Source organism: Sarcophilus harrisii, chromosome 2, assembly GCF_902635505.1.
Source record: "Sarcophilus harrisii chromosome 2, mSarHar1.11, whole genome shotgun sequence".
Classification (NCBI taxonomy): domain Eukaryota; kingdom Metazoa; phylum Chordata; class Mammalia; order Dasyuromorphia; family Dasyuridae; genus Sarcophilus; species Sarcophilus harrisii.
In genome coordinates, this window is record NC_045427.1 from 462,787,429 (window position 1) to 462,797,779 (window position 10,351).

A 10,351-nucleotide genomic window follows, 5' to 3' on the forward strand; every position below is an offset into this window, starting at 1 on the left:
AATTGCCTCAAGGGAAAAAAAGAAGCATTCTGTAACTGTATTAGATCCTGATGGGTAGAATCACATAATCAACCAACAAGCATTTATTGAAGTAAGGACCAGGCACTGTGTGAAACTCTGTGGAATTGTTTGTTTAATCATTTCAGTCATGTCATATGGTGTGTGTCCCTAGGGTCTTTTGGGCAAAGATCTGGAATGGATTGCCGTTCCTTCTTTAGCTCATTTTACAAATGAGAAAACTGAGGCAAATGGGGTTATATGACTTGGCCAGGGTTGCACAGCTAGTAAATGTCTTAAGATTTGATCTCAGGTCTTTCTTACTGCAGGCTGAGCACTCTTATCTACTATACCAATTAGCCCTTTGGCACTCAGGATGCAAAAAAAAAAAATGGACAGACTGATTTCTAGGCCCTTGTACCCTAATCAGGAGACAATATACATATAATGTAGTATACACAAAATAAATATAAAGCAGGTTCTTTAGACAAGGGAAAACAAAAAAGGTTTCATGTAGATGTTACTTAAAAATCTTTTTTTTTAAATAGAAGATATGTGCATGGTAATTTTTCAGCATTGACAATTGCAAAACCTTTTGTTCCATCTTTTCCCCTCTTTCCCCCCACCCCTTCCCTCAGATGGCAGGTTGGCCAATACATGTTAAATATGTTAAAGTATAAGTTAAATACAATATGTGTATACATGTCCATATAGTCTGTTTTGCTGTACAAAAAGAATCAGACTTTGAAATAGTGTACAATTAGCCTGTGAAGGAAATAAAAAATGCAGGTGGACAAAAATAGAGGGATGGGGGATTCCATGTAGTGGTTCATAATCATCTCCCAGAGTTCTTTCGCTGGGTGTAGCTGGTTCAATTCATTACTTTGAACTGAATCTTTTAAGGAAACAAGGCTAAGAGGCAAAGGTGAGGAAGGAGTATATTTCAGGTTTGGGGACTATGTAACACAAAGAGATTGGAAATAGAATAATATGTGAGGAATTTCAAGAAACCCAGCTTGGCTGGACTGCAGAGTGGGATAGGGGGAAGACATAAAGTTGGAAACATATATAGGAGCCAGGCTATAAATTACTTTAAAAACTAAACAGAGGAGACTATTCCTAAAGGAAATAGGAAGCGATTGGAGTTCATTTACTAGACTTACAGAAAACAATCATCTAGAATTCATATTCATCAATGTAAGTTTTTGCCATTTGAGATTTAGGTTATTAACCTTCACTTATGATTTAGAGAAAGATACCTTGAAAATGTAAGAACAGTAGCTTTGAATCACAGTTTCTAGGTTATAGTAATAAAGACAACAGTATTTCAGTTTTGATTTTAGATGGCAAATTACTAAGGAAACATCATTCTCCGGTCCTATTGGGGGAAAAAACAAACCAAACCAAAAAAAAAAAAAAAAAAAAAAAGGGGGAAAGGAACCTAGGAAATTTTTTCTTCAAGTCAGCATTGGAGGTCTCAGTATTAAGAATATTCAGTGATACACAGTAAAATCATTCTGTTCTATGTGTGACACATTGAAATTATTATAGCAGTAAGCTTGTGTCTCATTTGGAAAGAACATTGCACTCTGAGATGTTCTGTTACTAAACTAAAATGCTCTTTGTGCTTCTCTCAAGTCTTAGCTCTTGCTGGATATCATAATAGGAGGTGCTTAACAAACACTTATTGAAAATTGAATGATTAAAATTTAATTGAGTTAGTAGGATTTTTTTTTCCTTCTAACTGATAAATTAACTGGGAAGCCAAGACTGGGCTCTAATCATCTACTTGAACAACAAGAAAAATAAATTTTTGATTCTGGCTATATGCACTGATTATTTACTTGAACAGCTAGGAAAAGTATACACTTATTTTTGGCCATATGTACTTAGGGGGCATAGATTTACAGAAATCATCTAGTTCCAACCCATTCATTTTTCAAGTAAGGAATCCAGTATATCCCTTAAAGTTACCCTAAATTAATTAGCCTTCAGCAAAATTGTGAAATATGCAGTTGGTCTTTTTATCACTCTTTCTCACTAGAGTGCAGTATCCCCATTCTTTGTTCTGGCACTTGAGGGAGGCTTTAGTGTGGGTCCTTGCCAAAAGCTTTCTACCTTTCCAGATTCTGTAATGTCATAAAAGTTATTCTTACTTTCCTTTTCTACAAAAGGAGGGGTGTTCATCTTTTTAGTTCTGAATACTTTGATTTTCTCCCTCTTCCTTTATGTTGGGACTCTGCTTTCTAAGGTACTTCTTTGAAAGACTCATGCTCAAAAGTGGGTACTACCTTCAACAATGAAGATTGTAGAGCATCTATGCCTTTTCATTCTCTTTGGATCATGTTCATGTCTTCCCATGAATCAACAGTGGGAGTATACCCAACATATTTTACTCTCCTAAATTTTGTTAAGCTGCCTTCCCCTATTGCCTCTGCAACTGCCTTCTTCCATTGGTGAGTTTTTCCTGGAACTTCCATTTTGATGAAAGGCCCAGACTGGCAGGGATTCGTTGTGTAGACCATTACAAACATAGATCTATACTTCACCCTCTTTTTAGCTCCTTTTTACATATTGTCTTCTGTTAGAATATAGTGAGTTCCTTAGGAGTGGGGACTATTTTTCTTTTTTGCTTGTATTTATGCACATTGCACGGCACCTTGAACATAGATAATGCTTAATAGATCTTGAATTCACTTGGGGCTTTCCTCTAGATCTCTCCTACCTTCAAGATCAATTAGATTGGTTCATATAGAATTAGTCTGTTTTCCCCCCTGCATTTTATAATTTTCTTATCTTCTGCCAATGTTTTAAAATTTCTTTTATGTTAAATTTAATTTGCTCAAATGACGATCTACTTTTTATATTCCTTCCTTCACTTTACATGCCCAATTGAGAAAACAAAAAACCAAAACCACTGCCACAAAATATGTAGTCAAGCAAAACAAATCCTTCCATTGACCATGTCCAAAAAGAAATATATCTCAGTTTGTGTTTTGAATCCATCACCTCTCTTTCAGGGATATCCTGTTAAATCATAAGTCCTCTACAATTAGAATTAATCATTGTGATAATGAGAGTTCTTAAGTTTTCTAAAGTTGACTAATCACTTTTAGAACATTGTTATAAATTGTTCTTCTGGTTCTGCTCACTTCACTCTGCATCAGTTCTTTCAGATCTTCCTCGTTTTTCAAATTATCCCTTTCATTTGTTAAGGTATAATAGTATTCCATCACATTCAAATACTGTACTTGTTGAAATTCTTCATTTGATAGCCATTCCCTCAGTTTTAATTTTTTTTCCCATCCCAAATAGAACTGCTATAAATATTTTTGTACATACAGATCCTTTCCCTCTTCTTTTGATCTCTTTGGAATAATAGTAGTAATGTCAAAAAAAAAAATTATACAAAGTTGAATAACTTTAGGGGGGACAATAGTGCTAAATTGTTTTCCTGAATGGTTGTTCCCATTCATCACTGGGAAATTAATATAGCTGTTATTTCATAGTTCCTTGAGCATTTGAGTTTTGTTTTTTGTTTTTGGTCAAATTCAGTCATTTAGTTGTAAAGTGAAACCTAAGAGTTAATTTGTATTTCTCCAATTGTTACTGACTTAAAGCATTTAAAAACATGATTATTTGTACTTTTGCTTTTGTTCTGAAAGCTGCTTGTTCATATTCTTTTACCATATTACCATTTGGGGAATGACTTATAAATTTGAGTCAGTTCCCTATACATTTTAGAATGTCTTAGAGATGTTTCTTTAAGATGCTCATTTCTCTAAGATAAAGGTGCTGGGAATATTTGTCACAGAAATTTGCTGCAAAGATTTCTTCTCATTTATCTGCCTTTCTGATTTTAGCTATATTGATTTTGTTTGTTGAAAAAAAACTTTAACATTTTGTGCAATCAAAAGTGTTTACCTTTTGTCATTCTGTTTTGTTTGATCAGGAATTCTTCCCCTACCCATAGATCTGACATAATTTATTCCATGTTCCTCTGATTTTTTTTTTATGATATCATTTATCTCTGTCCAAGTCATGTATCCTTTGGAGCTTATCAGTAAACAAAGTGAGATGTCTTAACAGATTTTTTTGTTTGGTTTTAACCCAAATACCACTCCCTTATCATCATCATAACCGAGATTCTTGGTTATTAAACCCAAGACTATTATGTCTGTTTCCTGCCGTATATTTTGTATCTATTCCACTGATCAAACTCTGGATTTATTTCTCTGTTTCTTAACTAGTACCAAATTATTTAAATGATTACTGCTTTGAAGTGGTTTTTAAATCTGATAATGTTAAACTCTCCTTCCCACTTTTAAAAAATATTAATTACTTTGAAACTCCTGACTTTGTTCTACCTGATGAGTTTTTTTTTTTTTTTTTCTAGTTGTATCAAGTAGTCTCTTGGTAGTTTCATTACTATGGTCCTGAATAAGTAAATTCAAAATTTATGAATTAATAAAACTGCTTCAGATAGTATTGTTATTTTTTATTAACTCCATCCTACCCATGAATATTAGGTTTTTTTTCTGGAGGACATTTATAAATTCTTTCAAATGGAATCTCATTTTTTATGTTTAGAAGTTCTAGTCAGTTTTTTCTAGAAATGCTTGGGGTTTATTCAGTGTCAATGTTTATTCAGGATATATTGATGAAGTTTTATTGTATTTAGGTAAAGGGAAGACAGTATTGGTAATAGAAAGGTCATGAAACAAGTCTTTAGTAATGATTTTCTGTTTCTGACTATTCATTCCAAGGACTCCTTGCTATGTTTGATAGTCTGTGCCTATTCTGTGATTAAAGTCACCCAAAATTACACTCTTGCCCACCTTTGGCACATTGATGATGAGGATCTCCAGATCTTTGTAAAATTTTTCTTTGACCACATTAGGCCTTATAATAGTGGTGACATACACACTGATGATGGTGGCAAAGAACCTGTCATTCTTTTGGGGAGACATACAAGCTTGTTAACTAGATTAGTTTTGATTGCAAAACCTACACCAGTTTCATGGCACTCCACATCGCTGCAACTACTCCAGAAAAATGTGTATCAATCTCTGACTTTATTAAGATGGTCTTTATTTGCCAGCATCGTTTCCTTCAGGGCTGTTACTATATGGAATATTTGTGTTCTCTTGCAACAAGAGCTATTTGACTTTCAGGTACATTGGATTTCATGTTATCAGTAAGCATGCATACATTCCATGTACTACTGATGATGAGTGGAATCATCTTCACAGAATTTTTATACATTTTGTTGTTGTTGCTTCAACTATAGGATAGGATCCCTGCCTGCTGTGGTAAGTAGGTCAGGGATAGATTAGGTGAAGTAGACAATTTTCAGAGCACCTTTTCTAGCCCCTTCCTCATGTCAGCAGGTGAGCCATGTGGTCCTTAAAAAAAACAATGCTCAGACACCTGGGGGCTGTCGAATTCCATTGCTGCTTCAGTCCAGTGAGAAGGTGCTCTGTTTTGGGCTACCTATGTCCAGTGTTGTGACTAACTGCCAATGTATGTACAACTTTTGCTTTGTCACTTGCCTGTCACCACAAGATTCCAAGGAAGGAGAAAATGGCAAAATGATATGGGAAATACCTTTTGACTTGCCCATAAATTGGATTTGTAAGGCAGAATTGCAGAAAGACATTTGGTCTCACTTTTTTCCAAAGTCATTGGGAGTCCAATGACAAAACAAAATTCAAGCCAACTGTCAATGGCTCAGCATGCAGTGGATGACCTTGTCATCTTTGATGTCTAACAAAGCTCTAAGCACTTCACAGTAACTGCTTCTGCCACCTTCATGGTCCATTGGACCAAATAGTTCACATCCACTTATTCTGCTGGAAAAGTATTCATAAGTTTGAGGTAAACAACTACTAACTCATAGAAGGGTTTGAGGTATAATATTCTCTTTAAAACATAATACTCTTGTTGGGATTTTCTTGGGGTTTCTGGAGGCTGGCAGCCTTTCAGTTCAGTAATCACTACTAGTGTAGCCAGGGATTAAGGTCCAAATCCTTTATTGTCTCCTTTAAAGTCTTTTCTCCTTCATTTGGGGTTCGGCTAGTTTTTCTGGAGGCCTCTCTCTTTCCTTGGTTCTGAGAGCTCGAGTTCCCGCCTGACTTCTCTGGCTTCTGAATCTCCTAGACTGTCTCTTAATCTAAAGATTTGTACTTAAGCCTCCAGCCAGCACAAAGGTGGAAGGTAGAATGAATCTGTCTCAGCCTTCTAGTGTACCTGTTCCCTCTGGCCCTGAGAGCTTCTTGCTTATATGCCCCACACTGAATATACACCAATCATTATATCACTAGGAAACCATTATTTGTTGTAGGATTAAATCAATGCTAAACTAGATTTAACCATTGTCTCCTCAATTCCACTTAGTACCTTGTTTCAAGTTCTGGTCCATAACATCTCCTTGTAGGATTCAATCAATCATACTGAACCATGATAAATTAGTTATCTAACTATTATCTCTATCAATTCCACTGACTTAGTACCTTGTAAGAATCCTTTGTTTCGAGTTCAGAGTTCTGGCCCATAATATTGAGGCTCATAGGTTACCCTCAACCCTTAGCTTTATCTGCTGAAATGGTTTAATGGGGTGCAGCTGTTGTGCATGTGGTAGCTTTCTGGAGCTACAGGTGAGAATTGGGTGGCAAGTGAATACCAAAGGGGGAAAGTAGCCCTAAAAAAGCTCAATAGCCTCCATTCCAAAGGTACTACTTTTCCCTTAGTTCCCTTAGTTTTCCCTTAATATCCCATAGACTCCAAGCATTTCTAGCAATATATTGAATGGTAAAGTGATAATGGACACCCTTGCTTTACCCACTGGATTAAAAAGTATGTGGTAAGGAATAAAGTGTAAAGAAAACTGGAAAGGTAGGAGGAGAATAAGATTATGTAGAGCTTTGAAAGCCAAATGGATGATTTTGTATTTGCTGCCAGAGGCAATAAACACCATTGGAGTTTAGCACTGGTACTCTAGGTTTGATGTAATTTACTTCTGTTCCCTTGTCCCTCTTCTCTTTGACTTACCCAGAGCCCCAAGATGGATTCACAGACTTTTAAGATTCTCTTCAAAAGCTACCTTCTTCTCAGGTACTCTAGTAGTTAAAATCTGGCACTTAACTCTAGGTTCAATAATACTCAGGGAAGTTGCTTGTCTTCCTACATTTTGCATGACTTTATATGTATTAATAACTTGACTTCTCAATGAGTAGGGTAGGGACTGGAGGAAGGAAGAGAATTTGGAACTCAAAAGTTACCAAAATGAATATTAAAAATTTGCCTAGAGCCCTTTCTAAATTATTTTTGAACCCGACTCAGTATGAGAGGTGAGGTCCTTATTTCTAGAGATTTCTACTTGCACATCAATTATGAGAGATAATTTTTCCTAATTTATTCTTCTCCCTATGTATTCCTCCTCTTCTCTTCATTATTCTTTTAAAAATCAAAACAAGATTAGAACATAACCTCTCACAGACCTTTTGATGATATTTCCACTTAGACCCTTAATGATTACAAAGTTCTGAGGGATGCATTGATAATTTTCCTATACTGCAATATAAACAATTTATTCTCATTTAGTCCCTTAAAATTGTTTGATTTTGTGTACCATTTTTGTTTTTCTTAACTCCAGTGTTTATATTTCACATTTCTACATACCTCTCTTCATCAAGAATGTTTAGAATTCCTTTTTCCTTAAAAGTCCATCCTTCCTGACTTCTCTTCTCACCTTCAACCTCCTAGGGTTATAAATAGTCTCGATGGGCCAGTAGTTGTTGATTGTAAGCCTATGTCTTTTGGCCTGCTTTTGCCTTCTGAAATATCACCTTCCAAGTTTTCTGCTTCTTTTTTGATGGTGGCTGTTTAATCTTGTATGATCTTCACTGGCTCCTCAGTACTTTTCTGTATGGCAATATTTTTATCTTGGACTCAGAAACTTTTGGTTTATAACTGAGAATTCCTGAAGTCTTTTTTTCTTTTAGAAGGCAACAGATTGAAAAATTTCTCATTTTGGCCTTCATTTCTAAGAGATCCTGGACAGTTTATTTTTATGATTTCTTAAAGGATTAGATACTTTTTTTGGGGGGGGGGTATATCATGGCATTTAATATATATTCTTACATTTTTGGGTGTATCATGGCATTTAATATATATTCTATATTTTCTGTCCTTTCCTAGGTCAGTTGTTTTTGGTATGAAACACTTTAGATTTTCTTTTTATTTTTCAGTCTTTTGAATTTGTTTTATTTTTTATCTTGTTATCTTGTAGAGTCATTAGCTCCTATTTGGTCATTCCAATTTTCATGGAGTTTTTTCCTTCAATCAGGAAACTTCTAGTTTCCAAATATTTCTTCGGTAGCTACAATTTAAAAAAAAATCATTTTTAGCTCTCAAAAACCCTCCTGCTTTGTCTCTTCCACGAATTCTACTTGAAGTTGTAAACAATTATGTTTTTCTTTGCTTGTAGATGCTTTACAATCATTGTCTTTTTCTGAATTTGTGTCATCACAATAACTTTATGATAGGTTTTTTGTTTTGTTTTGTTTTCTTTTTGCTTATTCATTCATCCAGTTTATTTTCTGACATTATGCTTTATGTTAGAACCATGCTTTCCACATTTCTGAGGGGGAATGTCTGAGATGAGCTTTTGTTCTCTTAGATTTTCCTGATGCTTTCTTGGATTACTGAGTATAGTTTAGTGTTTCAGAGACAACTTAGACCGGAGATCCATAAACTTTCAGTGTTCTCAAATTGGTTTTAGAGCAAAGTCTGATTACTGCCCTCCCTTATTTGAACTCTTCAAGTTCCTTACTTGGGTTAATATCTGCATAACTATCCTATTGCCTCATTTCTTGTTGGAAGTTTCAACGGATTAATACTACTCATCAACTTTCAGCCATCTTAGAAGCCCTGCTGGTTCAAAATGATAGAACTACAAGCTCCTTTTTGTTTTGGGATTCCTGCTAAAATTATTTCCCTTCCAGTCTAAGATTGGCTGGAGGCTGGAACTGAGACCGCTACTCAATTTCTGGCATTAGAGCTGTGTAACTCCTCTTTGCTTCTGAACATTTTTGTTGTTGTTGTTCATTATATAGTCTAAGGTCCATGACTGCTCCTCAACCTGGAATGTCACTGGAATGTCTTCTCAGTCAACCCTGGACTTCCTATATCCTGGACAAGTTTAAGAGTACCTTTATATGGTTTTCTCTAGTCTACAGCTTTGATCTTTCATTTCTGTTGTGCTAGAATTCACTGTGCAGTATTCTTCTAGTCATACTCTGTTTTTGGTGTCCACAGACATAAGTGTGGAAGAATGAGCAAAAAAAAAAAAAAAAAAAAGACATTCACAGTAAAGAATTTTTTTTGGAATCAGAGGCGCCAAATTTAAATAAAGAAAACTCTACAACACATAAAAACAAAGTCTCAAAAGGAAAAAAAAAAAGCTTTCCCACAAGCTCAGTTATGTTTACTGGAAGACTTGAATTCAAAATGAATTTAAAAGGGAAAATGTTTTACCCAACCATATGCTAATAAAGCCACCAATGGCTATTTATAAAATATAGGCTTAGGTAAATAGAACAAGAATTTAAATAACCCAGTGTCAGAAATAAGGTATTGAACAAGTTATAAATGAACTCCCAAACTTGAAAAAAAAAAACTGTTGGATTTTTGATGTGGTGTTCTTGACATGCAATTGACATGTTCTTGGTGTGTAATTGGCATGTTGGATTTTTGTGTGGTTTTCTTGGTATATGGAATTTTTGGCATAGTTTGCTTGGTGGGTAATTGTTATGTTGAATTTTTGACATGGTTTTCTTGGTGTGTAATTGATAGTAACTAATCCATTAGAATCTGTTGATAGGCAAAAATTAGTGCATATATTATAATAATACATTATATACTTTTCTTATATCCATTTCTTAGCAGTTGACTATACTTTCCTTTTTTCATTCTGCTTCCACAAATACCTTACATCTCTACCTTATAGAGCTACCATTTTATGGCTATCTGTAGAACTGCTTCTGACATCTTTTTCTGGGATGTTTTGTTGTTTCATGGTCTTTTTTGCTTCTAAATTATCTATTCCTCCTCTAATTTTCAATATGTCCTCTTTTGTGTTTATTTTGAGCTTTTTTGTTGGGCTGATCTGTATTGGTAAAAAAGATTTCCTCATTGGGAGTCCCTTATGCCAATGAAATTCTAGTATATGTGTAACATAATGACTTTAATAGGAGCCAAACTTTATGAATAGACAGGTAGAAAAGAGATCAAAAGAGGATATGAACAAATAAGCTATTATTATTTTATTAAAGTTCATATTTAGGTACTTAAG